The 7,864-nt window shown below is 33.1% G+C and overlaps 1 long non-coding RNA gene across 1 annotated transcript; it reads left to right on the top strand.

The window, feature by feature from the left end:
- Positions 1-3,323: 3,323 nt before the first annotated feature.
- LOC118754564 lies at positions 3,324-3,687 on the top strand. The gene is made up of 3 exons (XR_004994911.1): positions 3,324-3,415; positions 3,472-3,591; positions 3,648-3,687. It is a non-coding gene; the product is annotated as an uncharacterized LOC118754564 (long non-coding RNA).
- The last annotated feature ends 4,177 nt before the right edge of the window (positions 3,688-7,864 follow it).

The raw sequence follows: 7,864 nt of genomic DNA, 5'->3' as shown, positions 1-7,864 counted from the left end.
AAAAAAAAGTCATGGCCGACGCATTGAGAGAACGGTTTTACCTTACTATGTTTTTATCTTGGTATAGGGTAGGAATGTTCGATATTTAAGAAAGTATCGATATCATGAATCGATTTGATTCATTGCATGTAAAATCAATATGCCGATATATCGGGCTGAACAATATCGATATTGAAAAAAATCGATGTTGAAAATCCTGCTCCCAATTGAATAGAATATTAAACCTGCCTCATTTCACCTAATTGTGTTATTTCCAATTTGTATATTTACTGAGGATTAAAACTTAAGAACTAAATAAATCACACAAGCTGCTACACTTTTTTGTAGATGAAAAATAAATTTCAACTTAAATATCGATATTGCGGGTAAAGTATCGATGTCTTCGATATATCGACTTTGGAATGTCGATTCAAAAAATAGATTATCGTGCCATGATACGATATCGAGGATTCCTAGTATAGGGTTAAGAGTTGACATTTCAGTCGCAGTTCAAAAGAGAGAAATGTCGAAATCATTTCAACCTTGTTATGCCTCATGATGAAATAATGAAAGGTGTTATACCATCGTATATACTTACAAGTATGGAATCCTATGCCCCTTTTTGTCTATTCTCTTTCTAACAACGGACGTGCCTGCCAAACAGCGGACGTGCCTGCCAAACTGAAAAGCATGATGGCGGCAGTGTTTGACAGGCACGTTCGACGATGCGAACGGCAATGGAAGGTAAGACATCTAAATTTCCCTACATAGATTTTATGTGATTGCCGATAGATTGATTACCGGCATTTCCTCTGTGAACTTTTTTTAACTACATTCATAAAAAAATTACTAATTTTGGTTTCTTTTTTCATCTTGAACTGGTACATATGTTTGTATGTAAAATTCATTTAAAAACGTCATTTGCCCAATATGCACGATGCAGCGAACAAAGGTGGCACCGTCAGACATACCCCTACTTTGAATTTGTCGATTTTGATAATTCTGATCTAAAAGTAAACGACGTATCAGAAACTTTAAATGTACTGAAATTCACTTATACTTCCAGAAAAATCACCGCTTTTTCACATTTTCCTTATTAATTGTCATTGTAACTCATATATTTTTAGAATTCAGCGCAATTAAAACACGCTTACTATCGAAAAATTTATTATTGAGAAAATTGGCTGGTCTGATATTTTCTTTTAACATGCAATTCGGCTTTGTTTACTTTTTGTACAGAAATGTCATCGCCACTATGACGGGGCAATCTTGTACTCTTTCTTGTCAAATATGCATTTTGATGTAACTGCTATGAAGCTATGAATACTCATTAAAATCGTTTCACATTACATACTTGTAGTCTAAATCATGATAAAAACATAGCAAGGTATAACCGTTCTCTCAATTTGTCGGCCATGATTTTTTTTTGAAGTTTGAAAACATTTTAAAATCATATAAATGTGAAAATAAAAAAATGAAATTGTTCGAAATTGTTGTTGCTTGAGATTGAAAATGAAAATGTGTGTGTGAGTTTGTGAGTAAATTTAAAAATTAAATTGTTTGGAAACGTCAAGAATTTTAAAAGTGGCTCTCAGCGGTTCTACCTTACTATATTTTTATCATGCTCTAAATATATTTTTTAATATGAACTAGCTTTTTTAATTCTAGAAAATATCAATAATCACAAGAATTATAAAAATTTCTCTTCAAAAGATACGTTTCAAAGCATCCCTGTTGATGCCATAATTCAAATAAAAATTTGAATAGAAATTTTGATGCAAATGATCATACAAATTTCTTTATTCTTTATTTTCTTCCACGCAAATTTACTCATTACTTTAAATGGCTTTCATCTTTTTATTTTTGTAAAAAATAATATAAACATGTTGCTCTTGCCAGCTGCAATAGCTTCAATACACTAACAAAAGTGTGAATACCCAGTGCCCAGCTTAGAACAAGAATCCTAGCATTTTGCCTCCCAAATGTTACCGTCTGGCCTCCTCAAGATCCATAATGCCTCCGGAGTTAGTCAACACAACGTAACCAAATTGACGAGAAGGCAGCAAGTTGTTGGTCCACTTCCAACCATTTCAACCAATTTATGCGATTTAATGGGCCTCATGCATAAAAAATTAGTCTAAGGTCAGACTCAATTTTTGCACTAAAGGGGTGAGCTTAAGCTCAAGAATTTGTACTGAAAATCGAGTTGGAGCTTAAATTCACATTTAATGCATGAAGTCCAATATCTTTACTGCTACCTTGTGTTGCGTCCAGTAAATAGTGGCCAATTTTTACGAGTGCCTGTGGGCCTCTGCCAGTGATTGTGGCATAACGTTGATGTAAGCGTAAAATAAAAAAAGGTTTGGTAAGGTTTTTCGGGCCGCTGCTTAGGCCACAATCGCACACATGCGTACGTGCTGCGTAGAGACGTAAATTATAGTTTCCCCGAGCTCCAGTTTCTTATCGCACTATTATTTCCCTTATTACTTATAATTCTCTGCCACGATTTGCGCTGCTCGGGCCACGGCTGCTTGTACAAGAAAATAAACCATTTGTTTAAACCATGATCATCTTACTTGTCCGTATGTCGCTCTGGAAAGAAATATATATTAAATTATATGTTTTCTTAAAAATAAATGCAAATTGACCTAATTTTTCCACCGGCAGGCACGAATATGATGTTCAAAACAAAAGCAATGACAACGAATTTCACACACATTGATGTATTTTAGCGCAAAACGATAAGTTTCACAAATATTTTAAATTATTGCCTGGAACATACACATTTATCGTTATTATTGGAAATGCAAGACTTGGCACGCATTTTTAATTTCTTTTTTATTGAATTCAAATAAATAAAAACACATTTTTCTAAAATATTTCTCAATTTACATTTTAAAGTTTTTTCTGAAACTTGAATGTAACTCTGTGCGGAGAATGAGAGAATTGAAAATCAGGTGATCTCAGCTGTTTTCAAATGTAAACAAACAAAATGGCGCTTTCCATACTTGTAAGCCTATACGATGTGTTATACGTTGGCAACTTCTCGCTCTAATCCTCCATCTTGAACTACCTTCGGAGAAACTGTGTTGTTTCTTTGCTAATTTCACTGAACATTTCCCAAAACAATAGAAAAAATTCTAAACAAGCTATATTGATTCGTTGTTCGTTTTGTTCTTATTCACTGACATTTGTTTTGTAATTGCCTTTAATTTGGTAAGTATTGTAATAAAACCGAATTATTTCACAAATAAATTATAATTTTGCATTTATTAGGTCATTTCCTTAGTGTTTTTTTGTTTTTAAGAGCTAATACACGTAAGTTACAACATATTATTTTGACTTTATTGATGAACCATCCCTTTTTCAGCATTCTCTGGTGAACTGCAGCTGCGGCCAAATTTGATTGTGTGAATCATCCTGCAGATATTTTTAAGTAAGTTGGAACCAGCTCTTTTTTATTTCAAATCCTAATGAACCATTTATTCGCAGATTTTGTGAACGATTCTGCTGTGCTGCTTTCCTGCTCCGCCTGTGTATGTCTCCGCCCGTGTTTTATAGTGTTGCGTTCCTGTTGCGCCTTCGTGCGCGTTATACTTTAGACACGTTGAAGTAAATTGAAACCAGGTTTTTGTTAGTTTAAAACCTAAAAAACCATTTATTTGCAGTTTTTTCGTATGCTTCTGCTGTGCTGCGTTCCTGTTAATATGCATATCATCGTTTAAAGTACAAAACCGCGTATCGCCATTATGCAAAACCGCGTAACTGACATTTGCTGCCAAAAATTGAATTGGCTCACACAAGCTCTTGGCTGAGTTGGCTCAATCCTTATCCATTCGTCCTTAAAAATACTAGCCAAAAATGCGATTGCTTTATAAAAAAGATGAGTGCTTTTACTCTCTTAAAAATAATTTATGCAACCTCACATACGTGGTTTTGCATTATCTTGATACGCGGTTTAGCATTTTGTTGATACGCGGTTTTGTACTTTAAACGACGATATGTAGTATGTATGTATATGCATGTCCATAGAAATAAGCGTGTGCGCTGTTAGGAGTCGCCATAAATCAACACCTCTTCAAACCTGGAAACTAGATTCAAAAAAGCCCTATCTCAAATGAAAATACTTGGAAAATGTGCTGAGATAGGGCGTTTTGAATAGTCAGCTGAGATAGGGTGTTTTTGAACCGAGTTCTGAGATAGGGCGTTTTTCAATCAAATTCTAAAATACTTATACTTACCGCACACCGTCGTCAAAAGAGGCACAACTCGAAAATTAGATCGGGAAATATAAGTGCTAGTGGATCGTACAGATTCAACGCAATTGATACAAAAACAAGTATAACATTAAATGGTTTTCTAGTTAGAGAATATAATCATGAAGAAAAAAATATTTTCATTAATTTGAAAAATATCCTACAGATTTATTTATGCAAAAAAAATCCCCCAAATTATTTTTCCATTGCATAATACTTTAGCAAATATAAATATGCGGATTTTTGAAATATTAAAAAGTTAAGGCACAGATATACTTAAAGCAAAATTTATGATGTACCTTTTTAAAAATTTATTGATTAATTTTTATATTTCGTATAAGAATTTAGTTGAAATTTTAGAGTTATGTGAAAATTGTAAACAAATCTTCTGTCTAAAAATATGGTAGATTTTAAGCCTTTTGTGGTAGATGTGTTAGACACCCAAATTTTAAAAAATATGTGGTAGGGGTTTGCACACTGACTGTAGTTACCTATATTTCAAGGAACCGAACTTGACAAACCTTGACAAGCAAACAAAAATACCAATATTTAAAAATATTACTCAACAAAAATATCAAAACAGACCGAGTTTAAATTTTCTAAAAAAGGCCATATAAAAGCAATTTACTTAAATTTAGTCTTAACCCTGTCGGAAAAATGCAGACAATCTCAAAAATTTACCAATCTAAAAAGTAGTTGGAATTCAACTGCTTTGAAACAAATGCAGCGTGCGACCGTTCAGTTCTTCAGTTACTTTTTTTAATTATCATTTCGAATGCAGAATTTACAGCCGTGCGTACAGCAGAATCCCAGCAAAAAACACGATTACCAATGCAACGAAAGTGGCGGTAGGAATCGCTTACCCTTTCGCTTCAAGAAGGCATTATTTTAATATGGGCATGTCATTGGCCGTAAGCCCTTACCCGCAGCATTACCTTCGAACGAAGGGAGAACGCATGGATAAACAGAATCCAGAGAAGCGAACAAAGAATACCTTACGTAGAAACTACCCAGTCGGAATGCAACTACTTTAAAAGCAATTTAAAAAGTAATTTTTAACGAACTACAAGTGGTTGGAATTCTTCCTTTTTTCATATAAGCAACTAACTTTATTAACATGGCGATGCCCTAGGAGCAAGTCAATCATCCGATTCGGCATTTGATTTCAACTACATTAAAATATATTTGGCTGATAGGACATTAAAATGAGTTCTTTGCAGCTGGAATAAAATTAGTATATTTCCAACTATTTTAAATTCTATTTGTTTCTAACTATTTTAAAATCGATTCGTTTCCAACTCTTTTAAATTTTGTTTGTTTCTAACTATTTTCATACCTGTCTGCTTTCAACTATTTTAAAACCTATTCCTTTCTAATTACTTGTATACCTGTCTCTTTACCACTATTTAAAAATATGTTTATTTTGCGCTAACTATAACATTTTATTGTTTTTTCTCTAGGCATTCTACATTAGTTTTTCTGTAAGGCATTCTTTGTTCGTTTCTCTTCGCTTCCAACTATTTTAAAACCTAATCGTTCCTAATTACTTGTATACCTGTCTGCTTACCACAATTTAAAAATATGTTTATTTTGTGGTAACTATAAAATTTTATTCTTTTTGATCTAGGCATTCTACATAACCCTGTCGGAAAAATGCATGAAGGTCTCAAAAATTTACCAATTTAAAAAGTAATTGGAAATCATTTCTGAGTCTATAAATTAAAGGAAAACGATCATGTGGCCCAAAACGCGTACAGTTACAATACGTTTTGGCTCACAGTGCTTTTCAAATACCGCTCAAACTCGCTAGAATATAACTTTGGGATAGTTTTTCTTCTTGCATATGAAAGCAAAAGTATGTACTAATATTTACTATATGCCTAAAACATATTGTACCTCCTGTTGGTTAGGAGTTATAAATGTTTCAACAGCGGACTGTTACATTACAATTTTTGAAAATAATTTTTAAAACTGCTTTATATTATCGAAAAATTCTGCTCTCCTTATATAAATCAAGAACTACGTACTTATTGAACTGATAAAATTAATTTTGACGTCAATACTGTTACGTTACCTGTGCGATATACATACGTGTAGATTATAATTAGGTTTTTAAATGGCTTGTAGTCTGTTTTATGTAATAAGCAGCATGAATTCAGTACACTTGCGATTTGACATAATCAAAAGAAATTAAGAACATGGTACTTAATTATGAATACAGATTTGAAAGTGTCCGTTGCTGTGCAAGTGTAGCTCGTTTCAGAAGTAATTTTCTGCGTAGAACTCGAGATCGATATTAGAACTACGCCAAGATATTGAGGTTTTTCGCGGTTAAGAACACGAAAAACGGCTTTAATGGCGACTTTTGTTTGCTCTATGCCATTTAGTACTATTATTACCCTTCAAAATGCGCATTCGGGTGATTACGATTTTTCCTTCAGAAACTATGTCCATTGGAAGATGACATAATGTGTTAGAAAGTATATGCTTGGTTTGGCCGTGTCAGGTTCGAGGACACGGCAGTTTAAGTGGCCGTGCACTTTGAAGGATAATAATGGTGCTAGAAAAATACTTAAAATAATTCCAAATGATTTTTATTATTTAATCATAAAATCTTCTTCTTCGTTTATCTTCTTATTTTCCTTATTTGGGCCTCGCTCCTTTTTGAAAAAATAATACAATTCCCGCTTTTTTTATTTTTCTATATAATTTTTATTTTCTGAGCCTATTTGAGTTAGAAAGAATATAAATTTTAACTATATATCAATAGCACGTTGAATAGCTTACAATGTTGCTTTCAAATGAACCCTATCTCGTAACGAAAAAATAAAAAATAATTTTAACTGAAAATTCAATTAGTAAACAAGATTTACGTTACAAATAGTTCTGCACCGAACACAGATGGATAATTAAGAGTATAGGAAACTGCTTTATTTTATTGTGAAGAAAGCCGAAAGCCCGGTGGATTCCGCGCCAAATAACTTTTTGATATATTGGACATTTCATTAAAAAATGCTGTCGACTTTATTTTCAGTAAGAAAGTTAGTCACTGATTATTTTTTTGTCGAATACTTTTTTATTAACTTCAAAGTAGTACAAGGCAATCGAAGAGAAACAAGCATAATGCAAAAAATAGTTGTCCTTAAATATAAACAACCCTTAAGTTCATGTTGTGCTTTCTTAATTCTCATTAATTTAAAGGTGTCTCAGGATTAAGTGAATTTTCATGTTTGAGGGAAGAAGATTCTTGTTGATATTTATATTGTCTGATACCTCGGAATATATATGACCCACATATAATCAAAAATCTGCGAAACCTGAGAAAAAAATTGTTCCCATCGTTTTCGTTTACGGCGATTTGGGCCATATGCTTTTAAATGAATACAATTTATAAATAGGGCCTCGTGAATTTTTAGTTCCGGGCCCGAGTTTTCTCTCGACGGCCATGCTAGCAGCGAATTAGTTTGCGTTGCGACTAATATCACTTTTGATCTCTTTATATGGAATGAATTGTTCACGTTTGTTCGAGCATATCCTATGAAGGGTATAAAAAGCGACTAGTCACTCTTAAAAAATAAAAATAAAAATTTGCCCCAGCTGCGATTCGACCCAGGGTGCTTAGGTTTGTT

This window comes from Rhagoletis pomonella, unplaced genomic scaffold, assembly GCF_013731165.1.
Source record: "Rhagoletis pomonella isolate Grant_MI unplaced genomic scaffold, Rhpom_1.0 Rhpom_scaffold_04122, whole genome shotgun sequence".
Classification (NCBI taxonomy): domain Eukaryota; kingdom Metazoa; phylum Arthropoda; class Insecta; order Diptera; family Tephritidae; genus Rhagoletis; species Rhagoletis pomonella.
This window is presented reverse-complemented; position numbering and strand designations above follow the sequence as displayed.